Genomic DNA, 15792 nt, shown 5'->3' on the forward strand with positions numbered 1-15792 from the left:
AAGTGATATGGGTTGTTGGCACTGAGGTGCTGGTATGTATTTTGAAAGTCTTTAACCTCCTGTGATTTCCTTCCCATTAAGCACTGCACAGTTCCAAAAATACTCAACATTTAAAAACGTTCTTTAAATTTAAATCCTTTAGTTGCATTCCTATGTAAAAAATGCCAACATTTAAAAGAAAAAAAAAAGACATTCAGGGTAATACTTTAAAGCTGTAGTAGGTAACTTCAATAATTTCATTCCATCACTTTCTGCACACTGGGAAAAAATACCTCTTTAGTCAGGAATTGTTTATCCCCAGAATTAAACAAAGTTGCCAAACCAATTTAGATCAGCTTTTGCAAACAGAGATCATGTAAGCAAGAAAGAAATGTAGCTGTGAGCCAAGAAGCTGGATTTTAAATTTCAGTGGTAATCAACTTTATATAGGCAGGTTTTATAACTCTGAAAGTAAGGCTTTCCAGTGGAAATGCTGATTAAAATCTTAGTAAGAGAGGTGTGATACTACAATAAGAGAATTTACCAGCCGTAGTAAGCACTGGCAAAATTCTGAATTTATGTGGAGAAAGTGATTTTTGCAGCAGTGGGTCTGATTCAGCAGTGCCTGACTGGCTCATGTGGAATGGATACCCTTGAGAAGCCACAGAGGAGGAGGAGGAAGAGGAGGAAGCAAGGCACAAAGTGAGTTGGCAGGCCTGGGCCAGTCAGCCTGGGACCTGCTTCATGTTTTCTGCAGAAAAGGCATTTCTATCTGTTTTTTCCCCTAACTTTTGGACTGCTTTTTACATTTCCTGGCTTCCTCAAGCCACAAGGTAGCAATATGAAAGAAGACACCCACAGGGCTTTAAAGGACTGCTGTCTGTGTGTGCACATGCACGTGTGTGTATGTGTATACGTATTTATGTACGTGTCATGCTGAACAAGGAGAGCTTATTTCCTCCGTGAAAAACCAATTGCCTGTGCACAAAATGAAGTGCTAAACAGGATGTTGAGTTCATCTGGAGAAGTGAGAGCTGTGTGAGGCTATGGGTGCTGCAGCTCTGCAAGGGGCTGTGCTGAGTGTTTGGTCCAGTCCAGCACCATGTTGTCCTGGCTGGTCTGAGGCTCAGAGCACCTCCAAGAGCTGCCCACTGTCTCCTGATGGTTTGGTGAGGAGGTGATTCTAGTCCCACCACTGGGAACAGGTTCCAGGCAATCAAACAAGCACTGACCAGCATCACCTTCAGCCTGACGTCCTGAGGGTTGCAGGGGAGATATGCCAAGAGCTTTCATCTTAGCTTAGAGCAAAATAAAAATGTGTTCTTCTATTTTTCTCTGTCGTGTCTGAGCCTACTGCTTTATCTCAGCTCATTTTTCTGAGCTTTCTCCCCAACTTCAGTGCGTCTTTTTAAGTGGAAAGCTGAGGTCTCCTGTAATCGGCTTCAAACAGGTGGCCACATCTCACATCACATCTGGGAGAAATCTATGGTGGGATTAGTAATACTGACATGAGCATTCATTGCCATGAGACAAAGCCTGAAAAGAAGTGGGCCTTGTTTCCAGCTGAGAGGTTCAGGTAAGTTTGTAGAAGGAGTGAAGGGGTTGGATGGGCAGTGAGATGCTGGTGAAGAATGTCAGACAGGAACTTTCAACATGAGATCAAGGAGTTCAGTGTGGTACAATTATTTGTGATTTGCCCCTTCCTCTCACTGCTTCACTGAGGCATTTTTCTTAGTCCTTCTGCCAGCCATGATCAAGTTTCCCAAAGGTTTGTGAGATTTGTGGGGATGGCAGAGTGGGGTGAGGGGAGGACAGCAGCCTGGCTTGAAGGCAGTTCTTCCTGTTGCAATTACTGTCTGTGGCATGGCAACCACAGGGGACATTCACCTGGGGTAGGACCTGACCATGGTAGGTGCACAGTGAAGACCTTGCCCCTGCCTCTGAAATTCACCTTATCAACTTGTACCAAGCGGATTTGTAATTCAAAGCATATGGAAGGTGGCAGTGAATATCCAGAGATCATGTTATGTTACCTGTCAGGAAATAATAATATGAACAGTCATGATGTGAACACTGATGTTCAGATTTAGTAGGGAGAGCTTATATTGTATTCTTTAGCATGAAATTCTGTGAAGGCTTAAGTACAAACTACTATTGGTGGAGGGGGAAGAAAAAAATGGAGTGGCAAGACTGTTCACAAGTTTTTTAGAGGAAAACTTATCCCTAACCTTTTGGTCAAAATGTGAAATGGTGTTGAAAGAAGTCAAACAGATTTAGGTTGAAAAGACTCATCTAAAGTTTTCATCAATCAACTGCAGAAACAGAAAATGGGTCTCAAAGAAGAAGAGGAACATTGGTGGAAAGAATGCAGTATATAAAGACTTCACAGTCATACTCTGCTTAATGATTTTTGAGATGTGATCACTGAACTGGTTTTTTTGGTCATGAAAATATATTTTTTCCTCTTTCTGTGTTTTAAGGAGGTGCAAAACATGTTGGGCTGCCCTCCTCTAGAGATCCCAGGGCACACAGAGTCCCTGCCCTTCCTTCAGCCCAGACATGGGCCTTGGCATTTGAACTCTGACAAGTAGGTTTCTTACAAGTAAGTACAAGAGATGTTTTTTCTAATTGGAATGGATGCTTTGAAGAGGTGCATTTAAAAAAATGTGAAGGAAACAAGATGTTGTGTTGCTTCCCTTTGTGCTTGTGTACAGTCAACAATTGCCTTTGTGTAAAAGGTGCCCCACTTCTCTCCAAACTGATGGGAAATATAATTCAGCAGGAGCCACCCTCATTACGAAACTGTCTTTGATGTCAAGCCAGAGGGCACACAACGCATTTATTGGAAATTGTGGCTTTTAAACAAAAAATCCCTGCTAACCACAGTTTTTCAGCAAATGACTGGGAGGCGCTGAAGGAAGACTAAACTATCCAGTGGCTACTTGAAATGATAAAGTGAGAATCTGATCTTACTTAGCTTGATTTTACCAGTGTAGATCAGTTAATCTTTGATTTATGTTCACCTAAAACAGTGTCAGACTGCTAGATTTTCAACAAAGAAGGAACTCAGTAAAACCTACCTTTTGGACCTAAATGTTTGAGCCATATAAGTGAGGAAAAATACACTGATTTTCCTGTATGTACGTGACCATGTGAGCACATGTAAGTTCCTGTGAAATTTAAATAAAGACAACATGAAAACTTATCTTTCTTTTAGATGGAAGCTTTAACAAGATACAGAAAATTAAAGACATATTATTTAATAAATAATGACAGGAAGGCAATATGAATTCTACACATTTACACTCAGTGTTTAATAGGTATAATGCCATTCCTATTTATCATCCTTCTGCCAACTTCAAGTATGCCCTAAGAACAAGTTCCAGTTTCCAAAACTACAAGTACCTGGCATGTATGAAGATAATGGTACAAATTGGTATTTATGAATTACAGCTTTCCATAAATAGAGTAGAAGGAATGCAGAGCAGCCAGTCAGACAAATAGATGACCAGGGGCACAGTGGCACTTTTAGAAGTGGGTGTATTTAATGTTTTATACAAGACCTTGGGTTTGTGCAAGTTCATGACCTATGAAAAACCCCATATGACTTACTGGCATGTACTGCCTCATTCTTGGGCACAAGCTGTTGATCATCATGTGTGCTACTATTTCTACATGTTTTACCATCCTGTCCTTAAACCCCCATGAGATACAAACCCAAAACCTCTTTAAAAAATGGAAATGCTTCAATTAAATGTCAGGTTTTTATTTGTACATTGCTCTGATTTGTGATTCATTATAGAACTTTGGTCAATGACAGCTCTTAAGCAGAAAGAATACTACGGAGGCAAAAAATAATGTACATTCATGCAGTGAATTTGTGAAGAGACTCTGCACTGTCTGCCTAGAGAACTGAAAAGTTTAATGACTTGGATTGAGGGTCAAAGTGGCAGATGTCAAAAGAAATCACCATTTTGGTGGCTTACATTGCAACACATGTTCCATGGCCTATAATTATTATTATGATATACAGTCAATTTCTTAGAGACTGAGCTCCTGGAATTGTGTATTCATAGGTGAACAAACTCCTCTTTGCTTCTTTTTACCAGCTACTAAAGAGTAGGAGTAAAACAGAGCTCCATGAGTATAATAATACTCTTGCAATTCAGAAACCAGGGTAGCAGTGGACTTCGCATGGCTTCTGTGCAGTAACAATGGGCAAGAATTGGTGGCTAAAGTTAGCACTAATTCCAATGTGGATGTTGAAGCTAACAAAAAAAAAATCACTGGATGGCAAACATGTCTCATTCTAAAAGTAATAGGAAAGTGACATGAGTACTATATAGTAAAAAAGGTGTAAGAAAAACGGAAATACTATTTTTATAATAATTGTATAATTTGCTGTGGGGGAAAAACAAATATGCAGTCCAAAAATTCCACCCTACATTTCGGGGGAGATTAACTCTTACCTTTCCAAAGTCACCAGCCCATGTAATACCAGTTCACAGTTTCTTCAGTATCCTTTGGAATTTATTTCTCTCCAGGTTTCAGTCATCCCATTCTTGCTCAGAGGTGGTGGGATCCTTGTGTGTGACAGAAGAAAACTGCAGCAATGCTGTCACTGCTCAGCCAGCCTTGGTTCCAATTCCCTCACCACAGAGCATGCCTTCAGCTTGCCTGGTTTAAATTCAGGGTGTAAACATTGTGTTCCTGATAAAAATTACTACAGACTGTTTTCTTATGATGAGATAAAGCACCCTCCAATGCCATCTAGTGATGCTGATAGAATCTTATTTAGAACCACAAACCTTGTGCATTCCAAGTAAATGTTACATGTGTCTATACTCTGAAGTAAAATTATGCTTTCAGAGCAAACCTAGAACAGGTTTTTCTTCAATTAATTTCAGCAGTTTTTACTAATTTACTTAAGTAATTTCCTATACAGTTGTATATGGCCTTTTTTTCCCCCTCTAACTTGCTTGCTGATGTAAGAGGCAGCTGAATCTGCTCCAGCTGTCACCTGGGACCTTGGTGCCATATGCCATGTTGATTGCCCTTTATTCAAACTCTGCCACAGGGCAATGTGAAGCTGCCTGTTCAGTACCTTCCAAGGGGCACAAAGCTTGCTTTAAAGCAGAGCTCAAAATGCAGAATCCTAAAGAAAAATGCTAATAATTAAAAAAAATGCACATTGTTTATTGCAGCAAACCATATATGAATGGCATCACATTTCTGTTGCCATGTCCTTTCCAAGCTGAGGCTGATAAGATTTCATGCAGCTACAGAAAATCTGGGGAGGGGAACATGGAGGGGATGGAGAAGGGAATGGCAAATTTGCTGTGTTTAATGTATTGGACACCATCTGTATTTTATTCAAATAGGGTTATATATTTTGTGAAAATAAAAACCAGCCTCATGAGTCAGTGTGTGCAAGGCAGTCACTTGAATATATATAATGGGAAACATGTTTTAGGCTGGAAGTTGCAAAGGGAAATCAAATGTTTGAAGTGTCAAAGTTGGAAAAATATAAAATAGGCCTGACACCGTAGCTATTGAAGCCAAAATGAATAAATCATCATCTCAGGAAAGAAAACCCCACCAAGTTCTTGGCTATAACCTTCATTTTCCTACACTCAAATAAAATTACATACAACCTGATAATTTAACCAGACTTGTCAATAAGAACTGATGGCTTCAGCAGACACTATCACTTCATGCTTCAGTGTAGACTTCAGAAGCATCCAGTAATTTATCCAAGAGATAAATTTAATGTCAAACTTGTCTCTTCAAATTGATAGATAGAAGAACCTTACACAGTGGAGCTGATGTGAAATATACCATATTGCAGAACACTAGAGTAAAATTAAATTAATGCCAGCTCAGTAGTTTATTCCCCACGTACAGCTTTTCCTGAGCAGTTATATAAGAAGCATTTTAGTATCTTTCTCAGTAGTGCAAGCATGACTTCCAAGAAGGAATTCGAGAGAAACTTTGAGGTTACAATATTAGGAGCCTGAATTTACACTCCAATTTCTTTTGCAGTCTCAGTATTGATTCAGGTCAAGTTTTAAGCCATTTTTTCTTCACAATAGGATCTGTATCAGGAATGTGATTTGCAAACATAGTAAGACCTATCTGTGCCTATCTGGGGAGAATTACTGGGACATGGTGTTTTCTGGCTTTGTGTGCATTATTTATAACAAACAAAGCAGTCTGATGGAGAACTGAGAGATATTTTAGCTGTAATTTGACATGCAATCATCTGGGCAAACTGAGGCCATTAATTCATTGATTTGGTGCATTCATACCTGTTTATTTATTTGTCAGAAGGAATAGTCCCTGAAAGTTGCCAATCAAACTAATGATTCATTTTTATTTGCTGAAAATATCCTAGCTGGCCTTTTACTTGCTAAAAATATGCAAGTTGGCCTAAAGTTTCTGCTGTGTAAAGCCTGAACTGAATGCACCAGCAGGGGAGTGATCAGCACTGGATATGGCATCCCAAATCTTCCTTTCCCTCTGGCCCTACACACGTGTTGCAAAAGGCTTTCCTTACTTGTTTAGGATTTGTATGGGTCGCAGAGGACCACGGTCCCCTGGAGATCTGTCACAGGGCTTCACCCACTCTGTCCTCTCTAATTTCTGTCCCTTTCCCAGCTGTGACCCACAGTGAGAGTGCAGATTCTCAGCCATGGCCTCACCCTGTGAGAAGAGCCCAGCTTTGCCCCATGGATTACATGCAGGTGTGCATTGGACTTGTCCTGAATAGTGCCAGGGAAGCAAACTAGCAGATAACAGAAACTCCAGCTCCTTACCCTGCACTAAGCAGCACCTGTGTTTTGAAAGGTCACGTGGAGTTTGAGCTGCAAAGCTGTGGTGACACTGACAGTCTGTCACGCAGGCAACGTTCATCTGCTCCAAACTGGCCTTGCTGGGGCTCACTAATCAGCCAGCGCCCCTGGCTGCAGTGTCTGACAGTGTCCAGCAATTGACCTCGAGGGGAAGAGTAAGTACAGAGCTGACCTTTCCTCTCACAGTCTCCTCCTCTCTGTCAAGCAGCCGATCAGGATTTCCACGAGTTTAAATTATTAAACCATCTCCAGACATTGTCTGTAAGAGTGTTATATCACTTCTCTTGGCAGCTGCGGCAGGACCAGTATCTCCCACTTTGAAAATAAGCTCTTCAGCCTAGTCTCAGAACAATGATTTTCTGCTGCTGTGAATGCACCAAGACTTAGTGCTTTTCTATTGGCATATCTTAATTAAATCTACAAATGGAGCACATCTTTGGTGCTTTCAGCAATTTTTTTCCTCTGTGAATTTCTTTCAGAATTTGTTGTCTGTCAGTCAGAAATGCTGTCCGAAGGAAGTTGGAAACCACGCTCAGCTTAGAATCTTAATACTAGCAGGTACAGTCCACAGAAAGCCATTCAAAACATTTGTTTAGCAAAACCTCATCCCCCCAACAAAGAAGGTAGGGTTTTTCACCATCCTGGAAGATTAATTTTAATGTCTTACAGTAGATATTTCTACAGGCAGATTGGAATCGCTCATTGCTATCCCCAACAGTTATTTCAGAAAGTTTCTGAAAGCACCTCTGCTAATGGAACTAAAAAAGGGTGCAATACTGCAGTCCTTTTGGCATATGTTACTATTATATAGACCTGGACTAAGCAGTGAGTTTCTGATTTTTCTGGGCATAGTTTGTGAAAACAACTGAGGCAGATTCAGTGTCATCTGACACTGTAGTGCAGGATCTCCAATCTCAGTTTTCGAGTTTTTGTCCACAATTACCTTGTTGAATGCATAGCCCTATAGGTTGAAGTATTTTGGGAATTATGGTGAAGTAAGTGAATTCTGAATTTGGACTTTAAATTTCAGATGACTGTGTGGAAATGAGATGTCTACTGTGTATATGTTTTTTACAGTAATGCTGTTAAATTCCCCGTTTGGAAGGCTGAGTTTAAAAGCATGTCCAAAAATTTCTCTTTTGAGGTCACTTGCTACTTACTAGAACACATTTATATACATGAAATTGTTTTCTAATCTCTAGTTGCACTTAATGAGATGAACTTGAGAAGCTCAGCAATCAAAGGTATTAGTTACCCTGATTCATATGCTGAATACCTTTGCTGTAAATGAGCATGAGATCTGATCCTCTTTTCAATCTGGGTGAAGATTTTCTAAACAATTCTTTATCTTTAAATGTCTAAGTTTCACAGATATAGTTATCCAGATATAGTTATTTCTGGTAAATGTAGAAGACTACTAAGAGCTAAATACAAAGGAATTGGATGAGATATCCTTACCCTTGAAAGCAACCCTTGAGAACAACCTGCATCCTATCTCTAAACCAGAAAAACACTTGTGAAAAACTGCAGGGGTGCAGAAAAGAGATGAGGAGGAGAGAGCAAAGCCTGCCTACTTTCTGTAGGAACTGTTGTGTTCCCTAGTGGAACTCTACTCAAAAATCTTACCTCTGTCATGTGAGGTGCATGAGAGGCAAAGGAGGCTTAAGACATTTACATTCCAGCTCCTTTAACTTGCCTTTCTTCCTCCTTTTGGTTTCTTTCTCTCTATCAAATAAACACTATCATTTTTATACAGCAGTTGTATGTGACTTGATGACTTAAATTGGAGTTGCATGTGAATTGATGATTTAAATTGGTTTTGTCATAGAAAGGTCAAATTCCTCCTGCCGCCCACCCTTTCTGAACAGGACTGCAAAATGCGGGCTCCTCATGCAGCCTTTGCTCTCAGGCGAGTCCCAGCCCAATACAAACAAAGCTTTTGACTTCAGCGTGCCTGCTCTTGTGAATAAGGCCTGTAAGATACAGCCTGTACATTCCAAATTGCCTCTTTTTTGTGCCATTCACACCAGGGATTAATATCTATGGGAGGCTTTTGTGAAGCCTTCACCCACTTGCCCTTCCACAGCCCAGCAGTAGCTATGATTTCAAGGATGCAGATAGATTTTTTTCTCTGTACTGCCCTTTGTAAAAACAGCTCTTTAGCTGAGCTTGAAGAAACTGAAAATTTGCTTCCAGCCTGTAATTTAAAATCCTGAATTGCCTTTATTGGAATTCTGATGGAAGGTCTGAGAGCCAGTGCTTTTCAGTTCCCACTGCCTGTTGATACTTCTCTGCCCTCTGTCAAAATTTCAAAATTAGAGAATGGCAGTGGCTGCAGAATACAAGCTGTCCATTAGCTCACCTAAGTAATGATGCATTGAATATTCATTGTTCCCTCTTGCAAAATGTCATTTTTCCATGAGTACAGCTTAAAGCAGTTCAGAGAATACATTTGCATAAACCATTTGTCAGAAACAGAAGACTCTTTGTGAAGAACTATTAAGAAACCACATAATCTACTTTTCTGTTCTTATGTAAGTTCCAGAGAGAAGACAGAGCTCCTTTGTAAACAGAATCTAAATACAAGTGCTGGGTATGTTTTTGCTGCAATCAAAATTCCATAAATAATAAAATTGGAGTTCAAAACCAGAAGTACCTGAAATTGTTAAATGTAATGTTAATGATTTCCTGGCAGTTTATGAGATTCAGAAAGTTTAACACTATTAACACCCACGCTATTTTGACTGAGCCGAACTCCCCCACTGCAGCTCTGCTAAATAAAGCTGTAATTAATCTGCAATACAAATATGGATATCTCCAGTTCCTGGGGAAAAGCATTTTTATAATACATCAGGGGAAGCTGATTCTGTAAATTCAGTTGTGGGTTTTAATAGCCTTCATAATTCATTGCTGTCTCAATGATTTTCTGCATTTATTGCCTGTCTGAGCCCTTTTTTCGAGATAGGTGGCCTTGAAGGTTGCTTTTTTAATGGTAGCACCTTTCTTCTTTAATGTTTCATTGCTCTACCCCAGTAGCTGATCTCGTGCACACTTAAAGAGGCCCTCCAGCACCTCCATGATCACACGGATTGGGGTAAGTAAGCCAGATAAGTAAAGGCAAACAAAGCCCAAGTGTGGCACACTGAGCAGCCAAAGAGATTACTGCTCATGCGATTAACATCTTTTCATGCCCCTTCTCCCACCGCAAGATGGTCTTGTTTCCTTTTCACTGGACAACACAGTTCAAGTATTTACTTGTTGCATTTGCCTACAGTGAATTACTCAGGCGTTCCTACCACTCCCTGGGAGCCCCTCCCGTGCCTGGCTGTGCTGCTGAGGGAGGTGCAGGGGCAGCGCTGCTCAGCGGGGAGGCACTGCCAGAAAAGCTCTGCATGTGCTCTGCTAGGCAGTCTGGCAGGGAGCACGTTTGTATAATGGCCTTCTGTTTTTATTAATGGATAACTCCTTGCTTGAAATGAAATGTGAAACCTCTGCAGATAACGGGTGCCCTCGGCGCATGGTGACAGTCATCTGGACTAGCAGAATGCAGCCAGTTACCTGCAATTATTATCAGCAGAAGTCATATGGGCTAATTATATGTCACCTTTAGTCCCAGAGTCCAGGTCTGCTGCCAGCATTCATTTACACTGGCCAGCCGTGCAGGTGCTGAGTGCCTCCTGATACCAGGCAAAGTCACGGTGCCCTGGTGTTTCCTGGGGCACTGCTGGGCCTGGCTGCAAGCCCCATCACACTGTTTTCTCTGTGCCTGGTTTTCCAGCTGATTACATTCCAGAAGCCAAAGAGAAAATAAATAAATGGATAAAGTTAAAAAGAAGAAAAAAGAAAGGGAAAAATATTGGAAGTACCCAACGCAGGAATCTGGTTTAAATCCCCCACATTTAAATGATTGTATGATATTTTATAATTGTATAACAGTTCTAGGTCCAGCACAGCAGCCATACAGCAAATGTTCCATGTGACTGCACTGCACTGCAGGCTAAGCCCAAGCTTAAGTAGATAGAAACATTCCTCACTATTCACCCCTTACAGTATATCCTGGATTTGGGCCTCAAATCCTTGATACATCAACTTCTTAGTTAATTGCACCAAATAATACACATTCAGCAAGAGAAACTGAGATCCCTTTTCCTTGGGAACTAAGGATAATGGTTCCTATTGAATTCTGCAAGTGTCCTCCCTGGATTTGAAATTGATTTATTTGGCTCACAGCTGTTTGGTGTTTGCTTTCCATAATGTTTGTATGATCAGACTTGACCATCTGAAATATCTGCAGAAAGTGGATTACTGGAAAACTTAAGGAAACACATTTTGACTTACACTCTAAATGATACCTTCTGGATGTATTGGTTCACAGATTCAGTGCTGAAGCAGAGCCAAATCAACCTTAGGCCTTTTCACCAATCTCTACACAGCACAACCCAAATGCGCCTGTCAGTGACTCCAGTAAAAATTAAAAGTGTATCTGAGAGAGTGGAATGAGTTATGCATACATTGAGAAAAGAAGCAAATTTCATCTCAATGTTATGGGCTTGCTGCAAACCTGACTGAGGCTGCAGGTAATTTTTCCTGTGGGATTTTGCACCCCAAGATGTGGTGTGCGTCCCATGCCGCCTTCTGTCTCTGTCCCCCACTTCCTGTGCTTCCTCAGGTTGCTACTGCCCCTGGTGGGATGTGCCAGCATGTGGTGAGAACAGATTTAAAACTGTCCAACCTTCTTTACCAAGCCAACCAAGGAACAAACCAATGCAAATCAACATAGCATTTGGTGGAAAAAGGAATTCTTTAATTTTAGCTTATATTGTTTAACACCTTTGTTGGGAACATGGAAAGTGGGGTTGAGTGTACCCTCAGCAAGTTTCCCAACACCACCAAGCTGTGTGGTGTGGTCAGCATGCTGAAGGAAAGGGATGCCATCAAGAAGGACCTTGACAGGCTTGAGAGGTGAGCCCATGAGAACTCCGTGAAGTTTAGCAAGGCCCAGTGCAAGGTCCTGCCCCTGGGTGGGGAGCAATCCCCAGCACAGACAGAGGCTGGGCAGAGAATGGATTAAGAACAAGCCCTGAGGAGAAGGTTGTAGATTGTGTTGGTTGATAAGGAGCTCAACAGGACCCAGCAATGTGCAGTTGCAGCTCAGAAAGTCAGCTGTGTTCAGGGCTGCACCAAATGCAGTGTGGGCAGCAGCGGGAGGGAGGGAGGGAGGGAGGGGATTCACCTCATGAGGGTTTTCAACAGCAGATGAGTCTTAAACTCACATTTTCTCTTATCAGCATACCTCTCTTTTGAGCTCTGATACATAACAGCTCATCCAGTACTAGTCAACAAAGCTGGTTTGATAACAGATGGTGCAGGTAGAAAACGGAACAATTAACTCTGAGGTTAATAATAGAAGTATATCCCACATACCTATTCTATCTATAAATCTGAGAGCTTGAAAACAGCTGTGGGCTTTAAGCAGATTATTTACTTTTGATTAGAAACAACATTTTTCTTAACATCCATGGATTCAACAGATAGCATCCTTGCTGGAATGCAGAATTGTGCCAGATAACAATCTTTTCTTGTACAGTGTTAGTGCTCATGGCTGGGGTGGATCAGGTGGCTTCAAACTCCGTTGCTCTGTGGTGGTGTGTGAGCTTTATGTTTCAAAAGTTTATGAAATAAACTGGCTGGACATCAGAGTACTCACTTTCATCAACAGCAATGTTTTGTTCTGTTTTTAAATGTTCCTTAACTGTGGTTTTCTGGCTGCCTCTGCAAAGTCCCAGCAAGAATAAAGTTTTTCTGCTAGATTCTTGAACTGATAGTTATCACATGGGATTTTCAGGCTGTAATTTTTTGAAGAGTTTATTGCAGCCAGACAATAGCTGTCACCTATATTTAGCAAAAGTCAATTCCTAAACTCTTCTGAAAATCTCAGCCTTTCCAATGAAGTTGAAATTTGGGTTTCTGAACCATCCAACTGAAATTATTTTACAGAGTAACTGTGCATGACAATGTATAAAGGGTAAACCTATGTACATTTTGTGCACTATTGGTCTTCTGGCTGCAGAAGCATGGCATTGGTGCAAAGAATTTGGACAGCCAGCTGGAAAATTTAATCCTGCATATTTTTCTAAAAATTAATATTTGTTCTTTAGAGACATAGAATGAAACAGTATGAAAATAATACTTATATTGAAAGTATGTCCCTCTACGCCCCTTTTCAGGATTTTCTTCTGGTTTTTACATTCTTTATATTCCGTATTTATGTGATTTAAAATTGTACTTGCATATTCCTCCTCTCATAAATATGTTAATTGGACATAAATTTGTTCTGTGTTACTGAAGAACAAACACTCCAAATGAATGGTCTGTTTTGTGTCTTGCTGCAGAGAGGGAATCAATATGGCCCCCAAATGCAAGAGGTTCTGGCAAATAGGATTACAAAATCCAAACTGTGTCTGTTGAAATTTTTTTACAGAATGAAGGCCTGCCCAGAACCACAGGTTTTTGCAGCTCTTGCACCCATTCTCTCCTTCTAGTCTGACTTGTGTCCAAAATAAGGTGCCAGCAGTCAGCAAGTTCTGTGTATCTCGCAGAAGCACTAACTTGTTGGCTGAGTGATGACTCCAGACTCAGCATTCCCTCAGCTCTCACTTGTGACAGGGATTGCCAAAGCTAGTGGGGAACCAGATAAGGGCAGAGGAACAAGCACCAAGTACTCCTTTGGATTCCTTTTGAATATTTGAACAGCGACACGTCATATGGCCTTGTGTTCCTTAGATAGCCTAAGGCTGTGCCTCTGCTGAGGGAGAATGCAGAGTCATTATTTCTCACTCTGCATTCAACCATGAAATTAAAAACTCCCACGTTATGCCAGCATTTAAAAGTTTGTTACTGCAGCAGGAATCACATTTACCAAGATCAATTTTTATCAGGACCTGGTGGAATACTAGGTGAGCAGACTGGTTATAGCCTGGGTGTCTTCTGGGTTTTAAAGGAAGAGGCAGGATGAGAGCATCAGGATTATGGTTCTGTTTTTTAGAGAAGGTTAGGACACAAAGGGAGTGAGCATGATCTCCTGGAGACATCTCTGCCCAAGTACTTAGGGGGCAATGCCTTAGGTATTGCCTGAGCTTCCCCATTTCTGCTGGCTCTGCTGTGTTTATGCTGGTGCCACAGGAAAATGTCTAAAGCTGGATCCAAACCAGCCCGGTCAGCTGGGATTGCAGATGAAGTCTTGGAAAAAAGCAACCCACTTTAAACAGATTCCTTCGTGACAGATGCAGGGTGGGTGGAAGCTTCCCAGGAAATTGGTGGATATGTTTATTTGGCAAGAATTCATTCTAATAGTCCCAAGACACCCATGATACTTAAAGTCCAAGCAGAAGAGTAACTGTCACATATAATACCATCACCTAGGACATCCCTCCAACCTGCTGAATTTACTGCTTTTCCAGTCATTGATCTATTTGGGAATCCTTTTCAAATTCATGTGAGTTTTATTAAATGTTGGGTAATATGTGACCCCATCAAGTGAATGCAGTGTCCACTTGGGAGACTTTTGTTCTATTCAAACCTTTGTTGACAATGCAGAGAGCTCTGCTCTGGGCTGCCAGGGGGGCGGGCAGCCGGGGCCGAGTGCGCTTTGATTGATTTGCACAATAGGAACGAAAATATTCCCGAAACTCTTGAGATCACTCAACTCTTCCTGCCAGACTTCCATGAAATATAACATGCAATCAATTTAGCTTACAGCCAAATTCTCCCCTTTCAGGCCCCCTCTTTCCTTTGGTGTGTCAGCGAAGATAAATGAAAGAAGCAATAAGGAGTACAAACAGCAGTAGCCACGAAAGCAGCAATTGCTTGTGTAGAGAGGACTCATGGTGCCAGGCCAGAGCAGAACCCACAACAACTTGACCAAACACAGCAATGAATGAAAGGTCCTTTTGAAAGGGCAAAAGAAAGACCGCGTTGACCTCTTTGCAGAAAGAGGAAACTTCAAAGGCTTTACAAGAGTTAAAAGACCCAGTTACACACAGCAAAAACGACTTGCATTGGATGCTAACACAGCGAAACTAAACAGCCTCACAGTAAGAGATAGAGCAGAAGGTGGGGTGGAGGGGGCGTATTTCCCCTAGCCACTGGAAAAATGTGGAAAAGGCTAATTCTATCCGTTTGGTGTTAGGTGTAAGGTTCATTTGAAAGCCGTACATGACAGGAAAACAGAAATTTAGACAGAGCTCCTAACAGGCTTTGGGAAAGTCAGGCACATATTTTCTTTTCATTTTTCTCATCAAGAAGTGTTCTTGTTGTGTGCTTCTTTTGGAAACATTTGGCAGCTCCTTAGGTATGACAGAAAATGTGTCTGAGGAAGTTAGAACTAATGAAACTGGGTATTTAACAGAGAAAGTTTCTGAATGATCCAAGTTTGCATATGATTTATGAAAACTGCAATGAAAGGGGCAAAAAAGTGCTAGTAGCCTGAGATAGTTACACTCTGCTGTTTTTCCTTATGCAAGGTATTTTACTTGCTCAGCACAGCTTGGAAGGTATTTGGTCACACGTGTGGTTTTAAGCAAGAGAGAGAGGGCTGCTGGCTGCAGGGACATTGTTTGTGCTGGGGTTAGGCAAGTGCAGAAAACCTTTTGCTAGACAGCAAGGTCTGTCTCTGAATTCCAAGGATTTGAGAGCAAGTAAGTCACAGCACCTCAATGAACAAAGACTTTCCTCTTTAATCTGCCCTAGTTGGGAAAGATAAGACCTCAAATGGAATCTACTTCAAGACTAGATTACACATTAAGATAAGCATAATGCGATAAGGACCAACTGACACAGCTTCTGTAAGGGCAACTTGTGCTGCTCTATCTTTCAAGAATTCTGTGCTGAAAGTGCATGAAGTAAGAGATGAAATGTATCTTTCGAACATAATTTATGTGGCATTTCAAGAGACTTCTGACAG

Source organism: Molothrus ater, chromosome 3 (assembly GCF_012460135.2).
Source record: "Molothrus ater isolate BHLD 08-10-18 breed brown headed cowbird chromosome 3, BPBGC_Mater_1.1, whole genome shotgun sequence".
In the NCBI taxonomy this organism is placed as follows: domain Eukaryota; kingdom Metazoa; phylum Chordata; class Aves; order Passeriformes; family Icteridae; genus Molothrus; species Molothrus ater.